The following is a 23590-nucleotide window of genomic DNA, read 5'->3' as shown; positions in this document are numbered from 1 at the left end:
TTTATGAATGGTTCGTGGGGTTTTCGAACCCAAAAAAATATTTTCCTAATTTTAAAAACAAATTTAACTATTGTAACCTACGTGACACTACCTAACCTAACCTTGCCACGCATGGTTCATGAGGCTATCCGTGAATGGTTCGTGGGGCTATTTATGAATGGTTCGTGGGGTTTTCGAACCCGAAAAAAATATTTCTCTACTTTTAAAAACAAATTTAACTATTGTAACCTACGTGACCCTACCTAACCTAATCTTGCCGTGCATGGTTCGTGGGGCTATTTATCAATCGTTCGTGGGGTTATCCGTGCATGGTTCCTGCGTTTTTCGAATCTGGAAAGAAATACAAAATCAGTAACACCAAAGTAGGTATTTTTCTATGAAGAAGGTTGGAACACTGCATAACCACGGATCATGGACAACGCTAGTCAAGATTTCTCCGCCATATCGCATGTAACGCAAGCGAGAGCGAACAATATAAAAATACTCTATATTTCTAAATTTGACAATATTTGCGTCGAAAAAACGAAACGCGAAATAGAAGAATCCTTAGGAATGCAGAATACGTAAGTATTAATGTGAAAAATACGAGAATACGGGAATTTGAGACGTTTGGTGGTTACTGAAATTTTAATCAACTTTTCATATTACGAGTCATTATTTGTCTTCCTTGTTCCGCTTGGGTAACAGACAATATGGCATGCACTCGTCATGGATCATCGCACGTCGTGCTTGTGGTTTGTCGATTTGGAGTGGGTATGCAGTGTTTCAACCTTCTTCACCGAAAAATACCTACTTTCGTGTTCATTATGTCATCACAAACCATTCACGATAGCCCCACAAACCATTCACGGATAGCCCCAAAAACCATTTCTGGCAAGGTTAGGTTAGGTTGGGTTAGGTAAGCAGTTAAAAAAATTCTCGTAAAAAAAAGGCACGTTTGGAAACACTGATCAAAGACTGTGTGACTTACGACGCTCGCGCCATCTGCAGGCACATAATGGAAACAACGGCAAAATGTTGTCGCTTTACAAAAAATGCAAATTCCTTACATAAAAAGTGATTATTTCTTGTTCTGCAGCATTCTATGGTGAAGTTTTCAGTTTCCGCGAAAGAAAATACCTCGAAGAACTTCGACAATGCTACAGAAACTAATTTCTGTAAGTAGTTTCTCCTGTAAATTTGAAGAACTCTGTTCGGGCTATATCGCACATTTACCACCGCATAATTACATTTCGCAATTTCTAGATCCTGATACTACCACGACACGAAATTTTAACTATGTTTGCCTAACCTAACCGAAACTAACCTATCCACACGTCAATGGTTCGCAATTATTTTGCCATTTCTAAACGTTTCCGACAAATTTTAACTTCAGATTCGTCATTAACAGGCCTCAATTAGTAAGTACGTCAAATATGAAGAAAATCGGACAGGGGTTTGGTCATATTCAGACATACCGTATTTTTGTTTACGTTGATGATATGGGAAAAACTTTCATTGCAATATTTCGATTCACGAAAATAATAATATTAACGTAAATAATAACTAAAAGAATAGAAACTAAACAATTTTCGCAAAGAAAATTCATTAAACCATACCTGGTATGTACTCAAAGTTTTCCTTCTTCTCATTTAACCCAACTTCAACGTTATGAATGCAATATATCCTCACTTCTATGTTTACTGTGAACACCAAAAAATACTACAAAAGATCTCAGTAATTTATTCTACTGCGTCACGCGAAACGGGAAAGTCCATTCTGCAACGTTGCCAGGTTCCGAGTTTTGGTAAGACTGCAGAATATGGGCTGCTTAGGAGGAACGCGGTTCATAATTTTTTGGTAACGTTTTGTAGTTAGTAATTGGGAAAAGTAAGTTTTAAAGTGCGGAATTTTTTTTTCTTATTAACATTTCGGTAACCACCAAACGTCTCTAATTCCCTTATTTTCTTATTTTTCACATTGAAACTTACATATTCTGCATTCGTAAGGGTTCTTCTATTTCGCGTTTCGTTTTTTGCAGGCAAATAATCTCAATTTTCGAAATATGGAGTATTTTTATTTTCTTCGCTTTTGCTTGCGTTACACGCGATATGGCGGAGAAATCTTGACTAGCGTAGTCCATGATCAGTGGTTATGCAGTGTTGCGACCTTCTTCATAGCAAAATATCTAGGTACTAGTATGGAGAATACGTAAGTATGAATGTGGAAAATACGAAAATAAGGGAATTAGAGACGTTTGGTGGTTACTGAAATTTTAATGATATGGATAACAACATAGGCCTTTAGCCTAAAAATAAACTTCAGTCTGCTGACGTCAGAACGCAAGGTAGCAAGAGTGTTGTGCGATAAGTGATTGAAATAAAACAAAGCAACTGAAACCATTGGCGCGTGGATAGGTTAGTAGGGCCACGCAAAGGTTTCAATAGTGAAAAAGATAGCCCCACGAACCATTGGCGCGTGGATAGGTTAGTAGGGCCACGCAAAGGTTTCAATAGTGAAAAAGATAGCCCCACGAACCATTGGCGCTAGTCCCACGAACCATTGGCGCGTGGATAGGTTAGTAGGGCCACGCAAAGGTTTCAATAGTTAAAAATATAGTCCCACGAACCATTGGCGCGTGGATAGGTTAGTAGGGCCACGCAAAGGTTTCAATAGTGAAAAAGATAGCCCCACGAATCATTGGCGCTAGTCCCACGAACCATTGGCGCGTGGATAGGTTAGTAGGGCCACGCAAAGGTTTCAATAGTTAAAAATATAGCCCCACGAACCATTGGCGCGTGGATAGGTTAGTAGGGCCACGCAAAGGTTTCAATAGTTAAAAATATAGCCCCACGAACGATTGGCGCGTGGATAGGTTAGTAGGGCCACGCAAAGGTTTCAATAGTGAAAAAGATAGCCGCACGAACCATTCGCGCTAGCCCCACGAACCATTGGCGTTAGCCCCACGAACGATTGGCGCGTGGATAGGTTAGTAGGGCCACGCAAAGGTTTCAATAGTGAAAAAGATAGCCGCACGAACCATTCGCGCTAGCCCCACGAACCATTGGCGCTAGCCCCACGAACGATTGGCGCGTGGATAGGTTAGTAGGGCCACGCAAAGGTTTCAATAGTTAAAAATATAGCCCCACGAACCATTGGCGCGTGGATAGGTTAGTAGGGCCACGCAAAGGTTTCAATAGTGAAAAAGATAGCCGCACGAACCATTGGCGCTAGCCCCACGAACCATTGGCGCGTGGATAGGTTAGTAGGGCCACGCAAAGGTTTCAATAGTTAAAAATATAGCCCCACGAACCATTGGCGCTAGCCCCACGAACCATTGGCGCGTGGATAGGTTAGTAGGGCTACGCAAAGGTTTCAATAGTGAAAAAGATAGCCGCACGAACCATTGGCGCTAGCCCCACGAACGATTGGCGCGTGGATAGGTTAGTAGGGCCACGCAAAGGTTTCAATAGTGAAAAAGAGCCCCATGAACCATTCACAGATAGCCCCACGAACCATTCACGGATAGCCCCACGAACCATACATAAATAGCCCACGAACCATTCATAAATAGCCTTAGAGATACTGGGCGAAAGGGGGGGGGTTATCACCCCCATCAACCTCACATTGAGCACGCCACTGATCCTGTGCACGTTATGTTGTCGCAAGTTCGTAATCAGAAATGATGAACAGTAACTCGCGTTTATTTACGTTCTAGAACTGTTACACAGTTACAAAACCGCGCGTTTGGAAACACTGACCGGTTGTTACGTCATGAGACGCTCGCAAATATTTGGTTCACGTAGTAGACGGACATCAAGGGAACAGCTTTCATGCATCGGAGCGACATTAATGTCGAAAATTACATGATTTATCGGCAAAAAAAATTCAACGAGTTGAAAGCAAACTTCCAAGACCTTCCTAAAGTATAAATAAACGCATTTCGGTAAGTAATTTCTCCTGTAAAATTGAAAAAAGACGTTTTGGGGAAACGTAAATTTTACCTTTTTCTTTAAAAAAAACAACAGAAAAACGTGTCCAGGTTGGGCGGTATTGAAATCGTAGCAGCGAAGGAAAAGGCATATTCCTGCACAAATCTAGTGAAAGAAAAAAATGCCTGTGTTGTTAGGTACCTAGGTTTAGTTCACTTAGCCTAAATAATAATTAGTCATTGTATTTATGCTAATGAAATCTAACCTAACAGGCCTAACCTAACGTTGTAGGCATTCCTCGAAGAAATAATGAAAGGAACTGTGCGTGAACAATATGGACACGAACGAATGGAGAAATGCATTGCTTTTAGTAGCAGGAAAAACATTTTTCATTGTATTTATGCTATTGGAACCCAACCTAACAGGCCTAACCTAACCTTGTAAGCATTCCTCGTCTGAAATAATGAAAGAAACTGTGCGTCTGTGGGTGGAATCCGGAGCGACAAATCAACTCGAATTCCGCGAAATAAAGGGTCTCACTTATCGCACAACACTTGAGTGCGTAAACAATATGGATGCGAACAAATGGAGAAATGCATTGCTTTTAGTAGCAGGAAAAACATTTTTTACGGGCAATAATATAATAGTAATCGTAAAAGGAACACCAGAAAATGGAAGTAGAAGGTACGTACTTTCAGGGGATATAAATTTCGTTCGTCTATTTAGAGGGAAAAAGCAGCCCATGTTCTGCAGTGAGACCAAAAAGAATTGTAGGATCCCTCCCCCCATTTTGCTCATTTTGATGCTGCGAATCATCGAGAAACAATGTATACAACCACGTGACACGGATTCACAGTTGCCATTGGCATTTGTAATTTCTGTAGATAAGCGACAAAATTTGTAGTACAAGTGATGAACTATCAGTGGCGGTGATTGGGTTCCAAAACTGGGAAGGGGGGGCTGGACAAGGACACTTTACTTTGCCTTGGTAGATAAGATTTAGCATAGTGCGGAGGCAAAAGTGGCAAAAAGTGGGGTGGGGGGCAACTGCATCCCCTAATCGCCTTCACTGTGAACTATGCATCCCCTGGGGTGTAAATATCTCTTTCATAGGGTACAAATTCTTTCCTTTATGCAAACACATCAAATACAATAAACCAATGTATGTGCGACGATATATGCTTTATCTGAAGGAAATGGGTAAGATAAATCACTTCATCCTGACAACTCCTTTGCTGGCATGATTTTATTTACATACGATCGCTTCTAGAATCTTATCTAAAAGTAAAAAAAAAATGATCATACAAGCAACTATGAAGCTATCCATTGGATTGCATCCATTCAGGATAGAAAATTCCATTTTTTGTTTGCTCGTAGCACTAGTGTATGCAGATTTTTTTCTCTCCCCGGGGGAACTGTTACTGCAAAGGTGGTGGTACATAACTGCGTTCTAGGGAAGGGGAGATAGCCTACATTATAAAATATTTCGTAATTACTACTTACCATTTTATTAACCCTTGATTTAAAAAAATGGTTGTTCAACGGCAAAAATGGTAAGTTGGGGTCATTTTAAGTAGAGTTTGCATTTACAAACTTAGGTTCTTCCCGAGTTCATTATTTTGATTTTCTCAAAATTTCTGGATGAGGTCCCTCTGCGTTCGCCAGTGCCATCGAAGCGAGGCCTTGACGAACTTAAAGCAAGGAACGTTGGTCTCTTTCATTGACGTGCGGTGACGTCGACACTTGGGGTAGCAATCAGTGGCGTGATCAAGGGGGGGTTGGTGTGGGTCATACCCCCTCCCCTTTAGGCCCAGTATTCCTAAAAATAGAACGTCAATAACAGGAAAAGATTGCAAAATGATGAATGAGTACTAAAAAAAAGTACACGTAACCCCCACCCCCATTCGAAAATAAAAAAGATTTGATTTGACTACTAAGCCAGAGATCCTGGGTTCGAATCTTGGCTTGGCCATGGGTATTCTTTGAGTGTGTCCCTTCATAATTTATATTGTATCATCTTCGCGATTAGCCAGAAGTGGCGGAAAAGCGAAGTAAAATAAACCAAATCAAGCAATCAATCAATGATTTGACTTGAATTTTGTTACTTAGCATCGCTTTTTAGTCACATTTGGTTAATTGCGAAGATGATACGATAAATTAATGAAGGGACAAACACAAAGAACACCCATGCCCAGGTCGGGGTTTGAACCCGGAACTACTGGTGTCGTAGCGTGTTGTGATAACCATTCCCCAACGGTTGGTTGATTTGGTATTTTAAGTCCACTTTATGCACAGAAACAAAACAGGTAACAAAACACACCTTTTGTAGTTTCTTCAATAATATTCATTTGGCTTTTCGAGTTCTGAGATACATTTTTCATTTCAAATTATTTCATTATTCACTGCAGAGTACAACACAGGAACAAGAATGCACGCTCATCACGGGTTCGAATCCTGGCCACGATTGTTTGAGGTCCCTTCACCAGTTTCATCACATCATCACATATCCTCATTTTCGCGATAACCAAATGTGGCAGAAAAGCGAAGTAAAATAAACGAAACCAACAACAATATGAACGTGCGTTCTCTTGCCCAAATAAATACATCTGTTGGAGGCCAAGAGATTAGTATATTTAAATAAAACACTACTAAAACGAGAGTGAGAGAGAGCCTGAGCACATATTTGTAATGTAATCATTATATATCCCATATTTGAAAATAAAAAAATAAATAAAGATAGCATAACATTATTTATTGTCTGCACATAACACGTTCCCATTTCATAAATAAGAAAACTACATCCCATATTATACATAATGTGTAAAAGATTCTGTAAATACAGAGAACATAAGTAAGTACTGCAGAAAATTTTCCTTGAGTTCTTTAGAGGATTTACAAAGAAATCGAAGGGAAACCAATCCCCTATCTGTCCTATAGGAGATAGACTGGGGGACCTGAAAGCGTGGGCTTTCAACCATTGTAGCGGGGGGCGAGGGGGCAAGGGAGGTAGAGGTAGAAATATTCCTTATCCTCCGGCCGGCCGTCTCTACCTGGAAACTGGTCAGGCTGAAGAAGAGCGAGCTAGGGTATCCAGCCAGCTTGCTTTGCCCGCGGATCACACCGATGGACGAGAAGCGCGTGGAAAAGAAAGTGTTGCATATGAACTGTGGCTTTAACAAGACAATAAATATTGGGATTTGAAAATAATTAGAGATGTGAGATTGATTAATCTATCTCTGCTAGACTAGCTACTCCTCAGTGCACGTCACTGGTCTCTTTTATGCAGAACTCGAAATGGAAAGAGAAAGTGAAATCAAGGCCGCCCATAGCATTTTCTCTCGGGGGGGCAGCAGTGCTCGAAGCGGGACAAACTTGGAGTGATTTCTCATAATACAGTGGCGGCGATTGGAGTCCAAAACTGAGGGGGGTAGGTCAACGACAGTTTACTATCCCTTTGTAGATAAGGTTTAGAATATTGCAGAGGCAAAAAGTGGAAGCGGGCGGGGGGGGCAACTTCCCCTTCTAATCGCCGTCACTGTTGATATAGCATAATTTATCCTATAGGATAATTTGCATAGGCACTTAATCTGTTGCCTTTCATGGCACACCTTGACCATGTTTTAAGCTACAATTTCACCATTCAAATTATACGAAGTCTTTCCAGATACCTCAGGGGCATAGGCGTAGCTAGAACTTTTTATTTGGGTGAGCACAAAGAAACATAAAAGGGTTCTTGTACCTTTTTAATAGCATATTTTGCAACACAATCACTTGGCTCTTTAACTACACTGATGTTTGTAAAGGAATATGAATTCACTAAATGAGTGTTGAAAATTTCTGAATGTATGTAGTAGAAAAAAATCGAATTGCATAGAAATTACACACACACAAAATGTTCATAAATGTTACAAACAAATACATCAAAATACACGTTATCTATAACAAGAGACGTCTGTTAAAAGGTACAATGTTCTTAAACTTCATTTACATCAATAGACTAAGCCTTTTCCTGTTCCACAAATAGCAAGAGCAGGGCTTCCAATCTATCCTGCTTCTGAGTTGCTCTTAATTTAGTTTTAACTTGGGTAAGCTTGGAGAAAGTTCTCTCACGTGCAGCTTGTGACAGGTATAAAAGAAAAGCGCTGCAGTACAGAGTAGAATGCAGTAAATATCTTATTTCTCCAATGACATCGAAAAATCGAAAATCTATAGACACCCGTTTCATCAGCGATAATGCACACGTTTGTACCAAGTAATGACATTTTCAACTTCATACAAACTGCCGCTTATTTTCTCTCTTATTGAAATATCTGTCTTTAATTCTCTTTGATAAAGCAGCCCATTAGGGTGTGCCTATGCTCAGGGGCAGTGGCGTGCCCAAGGAGTTGGGTTGAAATTAGTTCAGCTAATTTGACTTTTTTTTAAATATAGCCATTTTCAAATTGTTCTTTATGCAGAAATTCAGATCAGAGTGACGAGGAATTTGAATAAAGGGACTATATTGATGACATAATTTTTCCCAAATGATTACAACCACTCTTAATCTTGATAACAGGTGAGATGATTAATTTTCAAAAGACAATGCAGAAGTCAGGGCCGGTTGCACCATCTCCACTTAACGTCTTATCCCCCACTTAACACCGTTTTGCGGTTGTTCAATGTCCGCCTAACGTTACCTAGCACTTAAAGTCCCGTGTAACGTAAGTGGCGGTCGGGGCTCCGCCTAACGCGTTAAGTGCCAGGTAAACATGGAAAAGCAGTACACTGTGCAGCCAACAGATGCATGCAGCACCTAGTATAATCTGTGTTTACACTTTTATAGTTGATAAAATGGCAAAGTCTCGATCAGCTGTTGCAAATTGCGAAAGTTTGCTGCATGTTTTGCATTACCAAATAACAGCAAAAAAAGGCGGATTTGTTAATTATCCCAGGAACGGCAATAAATAAAGCAACGTTTGTAAATATATGTGTAGAAATGAATATTAGATGGTCATTTTCGTGTGTGTTCCGAAAATGTTGTATATTGATATTAGCATTAGCAGTTTCACTGTAATTTCGTATGTAGGATTTGAGTGCATGAGGGTACAGAAAATAAAACCAGGTTAAAGTAATGCGTTTGATGCTTGCAAAATTGTATTAAAATGCCGTTCCAAATAAATGAATGTGTGTTTGCTGTAACCAATTTTTTTCAACCAAACGCAATACACGAAATGTACACCATGCATCAGTTGCTTTTTCGCAATCCTGGTAATTTGTAATCTTTAAGATTGAAACACGTGTAATATTATTAGAGTCACTTCCGTCGCCATTGGTGTGAACGTAACATTGCAAATAAACAAGTAATGTGTTGTTTCCGAATAACAACTGGCAAAGAATGCACGTATAATATTTAGCAGTAGCTACTCTTACCGTCCAGTTCATACATATGTACGTACAAGGAACAATTTCCGAATGGTGGTGTGTTTTTTACGAACACACACATTTACAATAATAACCTTGCAAGAAACTACATACCTAGTAGTACATAAGACGTAATACCAATGTTTTAAGAAACGTATACATTGTATATGTGGGATTTTGTATGTTAACTTCCAAAATTGGCAAAGAAAAAAGTTTACTGTTAACAAGCATCCTTGCGATGTTGACATGCATGTACAAGGAACAATTTCCTACTGGTTTTGTACCTAACCTAACCAACCCCTCCCGTAATATTCATGGGAGAGCATAAGACGTAAATGCCAAAGTTTTTTTCGGTATTTACTACTTAGAGGAAACGTTTTATGCGAAGTAACATATTTTTCATTACATTGTGCGAGATTTTGTACTTTAACTTTAAAACTGGCAATAATAGAGACAGGTACAGCAGTATCTTTACGGCGTTGATACGTATATACAAGGAACAATTTCCGAATGGTGTTACGTTTCGTAGATACAAAGAAAATGCACCATTGTAATAAACCTTGCACGAATCTACATGCCTGAAGATGCATAAAACGTGCACTCAAGTTTTTTTTTTTTAACATTCATATGCAATACACATGATCTTGTATTTGATTTTTCAAAATAACTGGCCTAAAAAGACGAGCGGCCAGGGGCATCATTAGCACCTTGGGAAATACATGCTAACAACGCCAAACCTGGCCTGCCTAACCTATCCACGTAGGCATATAATAGCATAAATAAGCATGTAAATAGGTTTGGCAAATTATAATTTGTTTATTTAAGCTATTATATACATACGTGGATAGGTTAGGCAGGCCATGTTTGGTGTTGTTAGCATGTATTACCCAAGGTGCTAATACTGTCCCTATCCGCTCGTCTAAAAAGGACCACAGCTTGTACGTATGTATAGTGTATATTTTCCTGGTGAATATTACTGTTTTTTGTAAAGAAATATATACGTTCTTGCATTGCACTAGCATATAACGTTGCACGAAACTACCTATCTGAAAGTATATACAGCCTGGAGTTTCTTCTTTTTTCTTAATAAGAATAAAACATGCGTACATACAGTACTACGGTACTTTACATTACTATTTGATTCTTCCTTTTGTGCTAAGATGATAGTAATTCCAAAAATGTACCTTGTACATGGAACCGTTGATGAACGATTTTTTTTTGTGCTATTCGAATTTGTTTTGAATACAAAAATTTAATTTTCATCTGCATCGTTAACCAACTTTCACAAATGCTGCATTATAAATAAAGAAGAAATCTATAAGTTAGTCAACGTTGATAATACTAATACTCGCTATTCGCTAAAGAAGGGGTTACGGATTGATAAATTATTAACAGAAACGAATGATAAATTAGTAAGAGCAGAATAGAAGATTGCTCTTCTCATTCCGTATATTTACCAAACTCAGATATGTCAGCCTTGCACTAAAAATTGAATAAATGTAACTTGCATTTGTTACGACTTCGTAAAATTTTGGTCACTGTTTAGTAGTGTTTAATATTTTTAAAAAGTTGACCGTATGTCTTACTGAAAGATAAGACGAGGAATATTCTTTTTTGCATTATGTTAATTGGAGTACGTGAAAAATAAATTGAAAATTTTGTAAGCATCCCACTACTTCGAAAGATTACGGGTTATATTGTATCATATAACATACATTTGATATTATATGAGAGTAAGACACATGCATTACCTACTTCTATCAGCTGTTTCATTTTATTGCAATAAATATTTAGTTTTTTTAAACATATTTCAGTTGAAAAAGCATGCATTTGGAATGACAAGCAGATATTAGCACGTAATAAACAAACAAAACACAATCGAAAACACAACTTTCTCCAGTTTCTGTTGCCAGGTCGTACGACAAGCAGGAGAAAGTTCCACCTTACAAGGCCGAGGATAAAAATGCTTGGTGCAACCCACCGCCGCCTAAATCTCCCGCCTGTCGTTATCCAGCACTTTGTAAAGTGGCAGATTAAGTGGCGATGGTGCAACCGGCCCTAAATGTTATTACTAATTTACTATAGTAGTTATAATAATAGTAATGATAATGATAATAATAATGATGAATATTTCACTTGTTATTTATTAACAGAAATGCCTATGGAAAAATCTGATAAACGAACTCTAAATCAGGATATGGACAGTATTTTATGTGCAGAACATCCATGGATTTCGGATGTCATGTATAGTCTCTGACACATTTTCCAGCAAAACACCTGTATAGACTGGGACAATTTTCGAATATTCTGACTGTAGGAAGCATTTTTGAGGAAAAGTGGGCAAACAACATTTTCTGAATGTATTTGATGTGCTGATTACGAATATTTTGTTTGCCACTCTCGATTTTGGTGTTATATGCTTCAAATCGCTAAAAAAACAAAATGGCGGCCATACGAAATGAGGTCCTAATAACTTTTCAAGGAGCAGAAAGAAAATAGTGATCTTGGTGTCAAACATTATGTTTTTGGGTATGCTGAATCCAAATATTATGTTTTCTAATCTGAAATTTTAAGCTGTTTGTTCCAAATCGCTAAAAAAACAAAATGGCAGCTACGTGCCAATGATGAATATTTCACTTGTTATTTATTAACAGAAATGCCTATGGAAAAATCTGATAAACGAACTCTAAATCAGGATATGGACAGTATTTTATGTGCAGAACATCCATGGATTTCGGATGTCATGTATAGTCTCTGACACATTTTCCAGCAAAACACCTGTATAGACTGGGACAATTTTCGAATATTCTGACTGTAGGAAGCATTTTTGAGGAAAAGTGGGCAAACAACATTTTCTGAATGTATTTGATGTGCTGATTACGAATATTTTGTTTGCCACTCTCGATTTTGGTGTTATATGCTTCAAATCGCTAAAAAAACAAAATGGCGGCCATACGAAATGAGGTCCTAATAACTTTTCAAGGAGCAGAAAGAAAATAGTGATCTTGGTGTCAAACATTATGTTTTTGGGTATGCTGAATCCAAATATTATGTTTTCTAATCTGAAATTTTAAGCTGTTTGTTCCAAATCGCTAAAAAAACAAAATGGCAGCTACGTGCATCCATGCAATGTTTCGTAGCCATACTTTTGAACCTGGAATAAAACAGTGTAACAGTAGGTTTTTAATACAGAAAAAAGTATAGAACATTTCTGAAGTAAAGATGCAAAATAATAATATTATTCAAAGCATAAGACCATATTGAATTGTTAACATTACCAGGGTATGATAAATCCGCACGTTAACCTTATTCAACCTTATTTTGCCTACAAAAATAGTATAACATTTTTCTAGTCACGGATGTTCATGCACTCCTTAGTGTCAGTATCTGCACATTTGCAAGCTGCAGTACATACAAGCTGACCTTTCCTGTAGGAACATGTAGCGGATATACAACCACCCAAACATCCACAGGTGACAATGTCGTAGCAGGGTTGTGGAATTGGTGGCAGTGATTGAAGTTTTAGAACGAGCTGTCCATCAACAATTTTTCATCCCAAGATAGTAGGTGGTGGTAACACAGGTTTTGGTATGACTGACTGCCTCCACACCATGGCTTGATAGTGGACCCGTTATACATGTAAGCGTAGAGCATCGGTAGTTGAGGGAGGGGGGGCAGTGCTTGTAGTGTTTTTACTTTGCTGAACAGCTTTACTCTGGCTTCATCACAGCTGCTTGCATCCGGTACACCATACAACTTGCATATGAACTTCTTTGCCTTGTGTGCTGTTTCTTCTTTCAATTCGTCAACACAAAGATTTAGTAGATCATTATTATTAGTGTTAAATATTTTCCATGCTGTCTTCTTACTGATCCCAGCAATGTAGGATACTGTGTCGCATCCTGTTATGGCGTGGAATGGGATGAGAGTTTCGAAGACAGAATCCGTAAATGAAAGCTTCTGACTGACTTCATGTACTGGATGATTTTTTTTTTGTTTCTGCTCGCAATCACAATTTTGTACATCTATTCTTGTGAAATTACGCTACCAATTGCACTAATACATCTGCATCACGTGCTGAGACAGCAATGTTGTCAGCACCAGAATTAAGACAGTGAACTACAATGTGCGTGTCCGCCTATTCGTGGTTTGCCTGCAATCCTTCAATAGACAAATCACGATTGTTTGTTCGTACGCCATGCTCCTTGTGAAATCCACCGGAAACCACAAATATTTTGTCTTCAGGAGCATTGTTGATCAAATTATTAGAGAGAAAACAGGCCAAATCATTTTTATTCTCCAAGTTAGCAAGAAAGTCACTGAATTTGTTGGGGATTGATTGGCACGGATCCATTTTCTATTAGGGTCAAGTGCCCATATTTCGGATAGGTTCCTAATTTCGGATACCAAGAAATTTCCACCTTAGAACAGCAGCGCCGAAGTGCAGATAGTGCCAACTAACACGCTACTTTGTCCCAAAGTTTCACCATTGTGCGTGACCTTGAGCAATGTTTCTTTAGTGTATGGCTGATATTTCTGACTTTTCCGGAGTTTTGGTGTAATATTTCACCATCCAAACTTAAGGCCTACAACTGGAAGGTTAGTATTTACTCACTTCTGTCTAAATTTTATATAATCTTGAGAGATTCAGCAAACATTATTACGTAGTTTCAGTCACATTATTTTAGAGGGGGAACGCACAGAATCGCCATATTGAATATGCGACTGGGTTTCCTAATTTCGGATGCTACACGGGTACCTAATTTCGACTATCCGAAATTGTGCACCCTTTCCAAATACTCATTAGTAACCCTATCCGAAATTAGGAAATACCCTATCCGACATTAGGCAACCTTTTTATCAGACTAAAAATATGCATACAATTCTTTGTTTCATAAAATATACCAAGTATTTCTTATACATGTTAATATAACTTTCAGAAACATTAATAAATATATGTTCAATGTTTATCAACACATTTATGGCTTATTTTGTTTACATTTAGGTACTGAAAATCTAATTTGAAATTAAGTATCCGAAATATGGGCACTTGACCCTACTCTCCTTACTAAATGAGCGTGTTTCAAGCGCCTATCCCTTGTTCCAGCCTTGATTGAAGTTGCGTTATACCGATCACAAGTGACATCAATCCTCTTAAAGCTTCTTCCCATATAAAGAACAAAGTTAAGAAATACATCTGCCAGTTGACTCAAGTTTAAAACCTCCTGCAGGCTTTCCAAGTGCAACAACTAATGCTTGACCATCTTATGTATTATAACGCATGACGCAGACGGAATTGATATATCAGGTGGACAAATTACAACCTTGGTCATCACATCAGCTAGAATGGCTTTGTTTCCTGTTCTCAGACTTCCGTTTGTGTTGGCAAGGGAGATTGCAATTGGCATTAGTTCATGACAACATGCGATTTAGATCCACATTACGACCTGCATCATAGGCAGTTACGAGACGCTGGAGAATATTCCTGTCAGTTTTCAAAATTGTTTCCTTGCCACTTACTACCAATTTAATTTCATAGAGGGACTTAAAGGTCTTTGCATTTGATTTATGTAGAGGATCACTTAACTTGACTTGTGTGTGACTTTTACCAGGGGCCATCATCATTTCCTTCACGAAGGTGTCTAGCTTTACCTGGCCCAGTGTTTCAGCTTTGAGGAGAGTATCTTGAATATCTGAAGTAGCTAAATCCTTTGTTCGTGGCAATGTTCTGGAGGAACTGATAATAAACATCTTCAGATGATGGCTCACAGGTGCAGGTCTTTTCAAATTTATAAGTGGATCAATCCTTCTATGTTTCTATCATTCTGAAATAAAGTAAAAAAATTAAAAAAATGTATCATAGGTTTAGTCATTTTTGTGGTTCTTTTGTTTAAAAAAGAGGAAAGAAACTAGAACAATTTTCAAACATGTCAGATTAGAAAACATAATATTCGGATTCAGCATACCCAAAAGCATAATGTTTGACAAGAAGATCACTATTTTCTTTCTGCTCCTTCAAAAGTTATTTGGAGCTCATTTCGTATTGCCGCCATTTTGTTTTTTAGCGATTTGGAGCACATAGCTTAAAATTTCAGATTAGAAAACATAATATTTGGATTCAGGATGCCCAAAAAGATAATGTTTGACACCAAGATCACTATTTTTTCTGCTCCTTCAAAAGTTATTAGGACCTCATTTCGTATTGCCGCCATTTGGTTTTTTAGCGATTTGGAGCAAATAGCTTCAACTTTCAGATTACAAAACATAATATTCGGATTCAGCTTACCCAAAAACATAATGTTTGATACGAAGATCACTATTTTGTGGCGCAGGAACGTTTTTCATTTGGGGGGTACAAAATTCAGCCTCCCATATACAGGGTGTTTCTAAAGGTCGTTTACAACGCTTGGGAGGTGATTCCTCACACGAAAACAAGCAAGAAGTCTAAGTTCTATTTTTACGACTGATGGCCGCGTGCACCAACGCCGATTATTTCGAAGTTCAGATGAACGAGCTCAATTTTAATCCGCTCTAAATGAACTTGGTTTAAAGATTTGCATTGCACCAACGAAAAACGACGTTCACGAGATTCCGTTCAAATGATCCGAGATTAATTTGTAAGGCTATACCTGATTGGTTGGCTAAAACAAATGACAATCAAGAACCCCACAGAGTAGTGTGATGTGTTAAAGTATCAACGTGTCGGAGAAGAAAGTAATTCGGGCCGCAAACTTATCTGAATTTGAGAAATGTACTGATCAACCTTGTGGACGAGTACAAGGATGTAGTAGGGTGTAAATAAATAATAATCTTAAAAAAGAACTGACGGCGCAAGACAAAAGGATAAGGAGAAAGCATGGAACCTTCTTCTACGGGACTTCAATGCCTTACGAAATGCATTCGCGAGAGAACAGCGTACGCTCACATGGTATGGTACGCTCGCCCGCTCAATAAAGATATTTTATTATTATTATTACTGTATTGTGGTAAGTATTTGAATTTTTCATTTCTTAATTCTTATATATTTATATTGTCGTGTCGTGTAAATAGCCAGTAACATGTATTTTCGTAAATTTATACAATCATATTTCCTCTGTTGTAATTTACCTTGCACATGCATATGTTTTGTGTTCTGGGATAGAAAGTACAGTATTTAGAAACATTTCGACTTTGTGCCACAGAACCACAAATTATTATTATTATTTTGGCAGTTTTTAGTTTACTTTACACATTTCTCGAATTATCGGTATTGTACATCCAACATCTCTAGCGTTTGCACGCCCTCGATATCACTTTCCGCTCTTTTCATATTAAAAAACAACTGCCTGCAGTCGAAGCGTCAGTATCGTGAACCAGGATCAGACACCAAAACGGTGGCGAATGGCCGATCAGAAGATAAACTCGTTTTGATGTTCCTAGATCGCGATCAAGTGTTGAACCGTCTTGGTGCAATGGAATTTTCCAGTGATCCTTTCCCGATCCGAGTTTAAAATTTGATCTTCGTTCGTGCACACGGCCATGAGGCTTCGTTTCCGAGATAGGAGCCTCGCAAAAGGTGAAAAAGTGAAATTCACACCTGACTGGGACGAATACTATAACAGATAGAGAGGCGGTTCCAAGGGAATCATAAAGGAATCGTATGTGCTCAGTCTGGAAGTCACTATGAAAAGTTCACTGCACGCATGCGCAATGGAGTCCTCAAAGGAATTGGGGATTTCCAGCAACAACAATGCATGGAAAAGGTATGTAACGCAGCAAGAAGGACCGTGACAATGAGAAATGCGTTAAAGACAACACATCCCGACCTTAAACATCAAAACATGAGCACCGAACACAAAATCCGAAAAGTTGAGCACGGTTGCATACCCCAGTTACACGCGAGGAATGAACGAATCATGTCATGTGGCATACGAGAGACACATTACTCCACCAGGAGGAGGGAAAGGAAAACACAATATCAGATGATTGCGACAACGTGTATTTTTACACGCGACAACTACGTAATATCCCCCCCCACACACACACACAACAAACAACAAATGCTACAATATCTTACGCACAGACAGTCCGTGTCACTGTACACCAACTGAAGATGTCACTTTCACCACAAAAAGGGGGTGGGGAGCAATACCAAAAGTGTTCGCACGCGATCATTGTGACGTAAAAGAGACCAGTTTTGGAAGCGCTGCACAGGCAAGTCTGGCTCTCGTAGTCTACGTTTGACCTTCATGACTGCTGTTCCCGCGAGAGGAGCTCGAAGGGTTGGTTCTCTCCGGCAGTCGTTCCAGTCGTGTTGCAGGTGCTGGGATATGATCAGCAGTTCGCTCGAGGTTGTCATACGCATTGAAGAGTACTAGTATGTTGTATTGAAAGAAGTTGACGTGGTGGAGTGGGCAAGTCAAGTATCGCAACAATTGGTCTGTGGTGTTCGTACGATGATACGGCCAATTTGTGCAGTGTGCCAGTGTTAAACAAAAACAATACTTTGCAGTTCCAGCTCCCTATTACACAGATGGCTGCGTATACGACCCAGCAGCTAGCAGACATGCATCTCATGTATGGGGAGGCACGTGGTAATAGCCGTGAGGCAAGGCGTCTTTATGGAGAACGCTTTCCACATAGACGTTTACCGTCTCACACCTTCTTTCAGGTAGTGGACAGTCGACTGCGTGAAACAGGGTCAGTGTTACCACCGCGGCAAGAAGTTGGAAGACCCCGAAGTGTACGCACATATCAGTTTGCAGAAGATGTGTTGACAGCGGTAGCAGAACATCCTGGCACCAGTACGCGAGTGCTCGCTCGGGCACGAAACACGTCTCATGTGAATGTTTGGCGAGTGTTGTCAGAGGAAGAAATGCACCCTTTTAAACTGCAGAAAGTACAAGAACTGTTACCTCGTGACTTTCGCCCTCGTATGGAGTTTTGCCAATGGTTGTTGCATCAGCTGGACACAAACCCTCACTTCGGGGCAAACGTATTGTGGACAGATGAAGCCATTTTCACCAGGATGGATGTCTTCAATAGTAGAAACAGTCATGTATGGGACTTTGACAACCCACAAGCACTTTTTGTGGCCCATCACCAACACAGGTTTTCAGTGAATGTGTGGTGCGGGATAGTACATGATCATTTAATTGGACCATACATTCTCCCTGTTCGCCTGAATGGTCGCACGTATCATGCATGTCTTAGTGAGGTTCTGCCTGAACTGTTGGAGACCGTATCTTTGGCACTGCGGCAAGGAATGTGGTACCAACACGATGGTTCACCAGCTCATTTCGATTGTAATGTACGACATTTCCTGCATGACGTGTTTCGCAATAGGTTCATTGGTAGGGATGAGCCTGTGCCTTGGCCACCGAGGTCGCCAGATCTCAACCCTCTCGATTTTTTCTTCTGGGTAGAAATGAAAACCCTCGTATACGACACACCTGTCACATCAGCTGAGGACCTCGTTGCTCGCATCAACGTCGCCGCCGCGACGGTAGCAGATACACCTGGCTTGTTTGCTCGTACTCGACAATCCTTGATTCGTCGCTGTCATCTCTGCGTAGAAGTAAACGGCAGACATTTTGAAAACCGTCTGTGATTATTGCCCTCGGCAAATACCAGTGAGAACACTCTTGGTATTGCTCCCCACCCCCTTTGTGTGGTGAAAGTGACATCTTCAGTTGGTGTACAGTGACACGGACTGTCTGTGCGTAAGATATTGTAGCATTTGTTGTTTGTTGTGTGTGTGTGTGGGGGGGGGGATATTACGCAGTTGTCGCGTGTAAAAATACACGTTGTCGCAATCATCTGATATTGTGTTTTCCTTTCCCTCCTCCTGGTGGAGTAATGTGTCTCTCGTATGCCACATGACATGATTCGTTCATTCCTCGCGTGTAACTGGGGTATGCAACCGTGCTCAACTTTTCGGATTTTGTGTTCGGTGGTCATGTTTTGATGTTTGAGGTCGGGATGTGTTGTCTTGAACGCATTTCTCATTGTCACGGTCCTTCTTGCTGCGTTACATACCTTTTCCATGCATTGTTGTTGCTGGAAATCCCCAATTCCTTTGAGGACTCCATTGCGCATGCGTGCAGTGAACTTTTCATAGTGACTTCCGGACTGAGCACATACGATTCCTTTATGATTCCCTTGGAACCGCCTCTCTATCTGTGATAGTATTCGTCCCAGTTAGGTGTGACGTTCACTTTGTCACCTTTTGCGAGGCTCCTATCTCGGAAACGAAGCCTCAGTCGTAAAAATGGAACTTAGACTTTTTGCTTGTTTTCGTGTGAGGAATCACCTCCCAATCGTTGTAAACGACCTTTAGAAACACCCTGTATATATATACAGGGTGTCATTTTAATGGCGCCCACGGACCACAGATTCGTATAGAGGACATCAAAACAAACAACTTTTCTCAGTAACATTTTTCTCATTGGTGCGTCTATTCGACGCTACAGCCGTTCAAAAAAGACCGTTTTGCCGCCTGGATGCTGGCAACCCAACACAACATTTGATCGTATCTGTGACGTAATTTTCTGAGGCGAAACGGCGCACGGCAGGGTTGCAAGGAACACACAAATTTTGTGAAAATGACAAACTACCAACCATATCCTTAGCTGAAAACCGAAGCGAGAAACGCGTCCAGTAGACCGAACATCATAGCGTACCAGCTAGATGATGAGCAGGCATCTCACGGGAAGGGGGAAGTGAACCAACGATATGAGAAATGGTAAAAAAGTATTCAAAATGAAGTGTCAATATCGGATTTTGTCTCAGCCTACATGTCAAATATCAACAACAATAAATTTTATTGGCCTTGCAGCTTACATGTGGCTGTTTACGCCCAAATACATGTCAAATATTTGCAAATTTGATATCTACAGATTTGTGTCCAGATGCCTTGTGGTACTTTTGTGCTGATAACGGAAGTATCCGAGGTTCACGTTGTTACATTACGGCTAAAACACGTACAACCACAGAAGCTACGTAATGATGAATCAGTAACGAATATACTGCCTTGTTCGCAGTTGCAAACTAATTATTGCATGTGTATCCGGTGCATAGATAAACACAGTTGTCGGAGAGCTTTTATTACTACTACTTATATCCCTGTCTTTTCAACCAATTTTGCCACTTGCGTCAAAATGCCCTGAATATAAATTATATTACGTGTTGCTTACCTTTGGAATTTTGAGTTCTTTCATTTCTATTTTGTCATCTGTTCAGTGTGTCACAGACAACTAGTATCAGAAGGACGAAGTGGATAGACTAAATTGTAGATGCCAACTTGGTAACTAGATTTGCAAATATTTGACATGTAAGCTGAGACAAAATTCGATTTGACCACTTCCACTTGAATTCTATTTTCTTTATAACATTTTTCGTATCGTTTGTCTACTTTCTGTTAGGTTACAGAACGTGTTCTCTCATTTTGTTTTACGGTACATAATGTGGCTGATTGTAGCTATGTCATTTTTCATAGAATATGTGTGTTCCTGGTAACCCTGTAACGCATCGCTTCACGACGGGATATGACGTCACAAATGCAATCAAATGTTGTGTGTGGTTGCCAGCATTCAGGCGGCAAAACTAGCTTTTTTGAACGACTGTAGCGCCGAAACTACGCACCAACGAGAGAAATGTTACTGAGAAAAGTTGTTTGTTTTGATGTCCTCTATACGAATCTGTGGTCCGTGGGCGCCATTAAAATGACACCCTGTATAGGGGAAAGTGGGGCAAAGCGAAATAAGGGGCAAAGTGAAATGATCGAATTGCCAAGCACACACGCAGCGCCATCTTTTGGTTTGCCGATGTATTGTCACCATCACGTACAGGTGCATCTCCCTCATAGGTGGCAGCACGCGACAACTTTTCCTCCGGCTTCAGTAACAAAGAAAGTGTTTGGAGCACATGGTCTTGTAACATTGGCGCCCTGCTTCGTTGCACACTGAGAGGTATGTATTTTGTTAACATTATTCTCTTGATATTTTTATCATTACTTATAAAGTCATGCATCATGTGGCAATGGCAAAATGTGTAAAGACGAAATAAATTAAATGCAAATAATTTATAAACCTGTACTGTGTGCCAGGGGCAAAATGAAAGGGGCAAAGAGAAATGTTATTCCACTTTGCCCCGGGCTACAGTTTCTCGAAGTATCTAAATAGTAATGGTTAGATTTTAATACAATTCCAATAAAATTGTGTATTATTTATGTTACATCTTCTTGTTTCAGGCAAGATGGTACGTAATTACAAACACACAACTAATCAGCAATCCTGGACAGAGGAGTCTATGGCTCTAGCTGTAACAGCTGTAAAAGATAATATTATGAGTTTCCAGAAGGCTGCTGACTCATTCGCCGTTCCTGTTGCCACGCTGTACCGTCGAGTAAAACGAGATGGTAAGAGTTTCAATTTGTATTATTTAATACATTTTATTTTTGTAGAACTGCAGCTTATGGATATAGCCTAGTGCATTTTAGTGTGTAGGCTAATAAGTTTCTCATTGTTTAATTTAAATCAAATCTTATTGTGAATGAGCAGAAGGCCTAAGTAGGCTTAAGCAATTATGAAGACATTTATCCTCACTGTGATACCAACTTGAAAACATTAAAGATGTGACCTAATTTGAAACAGTATTGGATTGAAAAAAGAAATAATGAATATATTAACTTTATTTTTATTACTTTATCTGCTATTAATTAACATTATTAAACAAATTATTGATAAAAGGCCTACATGTGATGAATAATGTAGCTAATAAAACTTATATTTCCCCCCCATTTTTGACATCAGAAACCCACCGTGGGGACCGCACCCAAGACTGTCGGATTTATAGACTAGTTTCCTAACCACTGTGCCATGAAGCCTGCTGTCCAGCTCATAAATACCAGTTGATTGGACTGTTAGTTTTTGATTAAAAATTAGCTCTTAACATTGTATAAATTGATTCATGAATGGTCAGTAGGCTATAAACATTCCATCCGTATTTGAAAGGACCTAGACGTGTGGACCTACACTGTAACACAGGATAATGTTTGGAAACTTTTCAGTTTTGTTGTGAAAATTGAATTGTTATGAGTATAAAGAGAACTAAAGTAAACCAAAATAGACATATTTGAAGGTTTGAGTGACAAACGTAATTACCTACAATAGGCTGATACTAATTGTATTAACACTTTTTTTCTTTATTGCAGTGGACGTTGACCAGTCATGTGAGGAAGATTCAGGACGATTTTCACAGAATCTCAGGAGGCAGAATTAGAGGAACATGTCATTCTTATGGAATCACGACTATTCGGACTCACGACGAAGGATCTTCGCTGCCTGGCGTTTCAGTATGCTGAGTGTAATAATATTACACATCCATTCTCTAAGCAGTCTGGAATGGCTGGTGTAGACTGGCTGTATGGATTTTTGAAACGTCATCCTGCTTTAACACTTCGAACTCCAGAGTCTACTTCTCAAGCTAGAGCCTCATCTTTCAACAAGGTAACTGTAGCTAAATTTTTCGATCTCCTTACAGCACTGATGGACAGCCACAAGTTTTCTCCTAGTCGCATTTATAATGTCGACGAGACAGGTATGAGTACTGTTCCCAATAAAACTTCCAAGGTTATCAGTTTAAAGGGTAGGAGACAAGTTGGGCAAATTTCATCAGCAGAAAGAGGAACAACAACAACTGCTGTGATCTGCTTTAGTGCAGCAGGATACTACATTCCACCTCTTCTTATTTTTCCACGTGTTAGAAATAATCCAGCCTTTTCCCATGGAACACCTCCAGATACGATTGTTCATTGCCACCCTTCAGGCTGGATGCAGACAGATATTTTTACAAAGTGGTTTGATCATTTTATCCATTGTACCAAACCTTCCGTTCATGATCCTGCACTCCTTATTCTCGATGGCCACGCGACCCACACAAAGAACCTTCAATTGGTCCTAAAGGCACGCGACAACCACGTGCATATCCTGTGTATCCCTCCTCACACGAGTCATAAACTCCAACCTCTAGATGTTGCCTTCATGGGCCCATTAAGCACATTTTATTCTCAGGAATGTGCTACGTGGCTACGTAATCACCCAGGAAAGGTAGTCTCTATAACTGAAGTTGGTGAACTTTTTGGGAAAGCGTACATGAAGGCAGCCACCACAGTGACCGCAGTAAATGGATTCAGGTCAACTGGAATCTGTCCTTGTGACCCCAACATCTTTCCGGAAGAGGCTTTTGTAGCTGCAGAAACGACGAACAGACCACCTCCAGGTGAGGACGATGTAATTCCA

General features: G+C 39.7%; 1 protein-coding gene and 1 long non-coding RNA gene across 5 annotated transcripts in view; one reads left to right on the top strand and one right to left on the bottom strand.

Moving 5' to 3' along the window:
- LOC145985048 (protein mono-ADP-ribosyltransferase PARP12-like) overlaps positions 1–1745 on the bottom strand; it is a 29746-nt gene extending 28001 nt beyond the window's left edge. Inside the window, exon 1 of one of the 2 annotated variants that reach the window (XM_083118566.1) lies at positions 1599–1745. The gene's annotated coding sequence lies outside the window, so the exon portion shown is untranslated. The remainder of the gene's footprint in view (positions 1–1598) is intronic. The other variant, XM_083118567.1, reaches the window with a different exon arrangement.
- Positions 1746–3646: 1901 nt separating this feature from the next.
- Positions 3647–22634, top strand: LOC145985046 (uncharacterized). 3 transcript variants are annotated; one of them, XR_014441389.1, is made up of 3 exons: positions 3647–3925; positions 21541–21708; positions 22504–22634. It is a non-coding gene; the product is annotated as an uncharacterized LOC145985046 (long non-coding RNA). The 3 variants fall into 3 exon arrangements; XR_014441388.1 differs by lacking the exon at positions 3647–3925 and adding an exon at positions 4300–4595; XR_014441387.1 differs by lacking the exon at positions 3647–3925 and having other exon boundaries at positions 21362–21708.
- Positions 22635–23590: the final 956 nt, after the last annotated feature.

This window comes from Lepisma saccharinum, chromosome 3, assembly GCF_977018435.1.
Source record: "Lepisma saccharinum chromosome 3, izLepSacc3.1, whole genome shotgun sequence".
Lineage (NCBI taxonomy): Eukaryota > Metazoa > Arthropoda > Insecta > Zygentoma > Lepismatidae > Lepisma > Lepisma saccharinum.
This window is presented reverse-complemented; position numbering and strand designations above follow the sequence as displayed.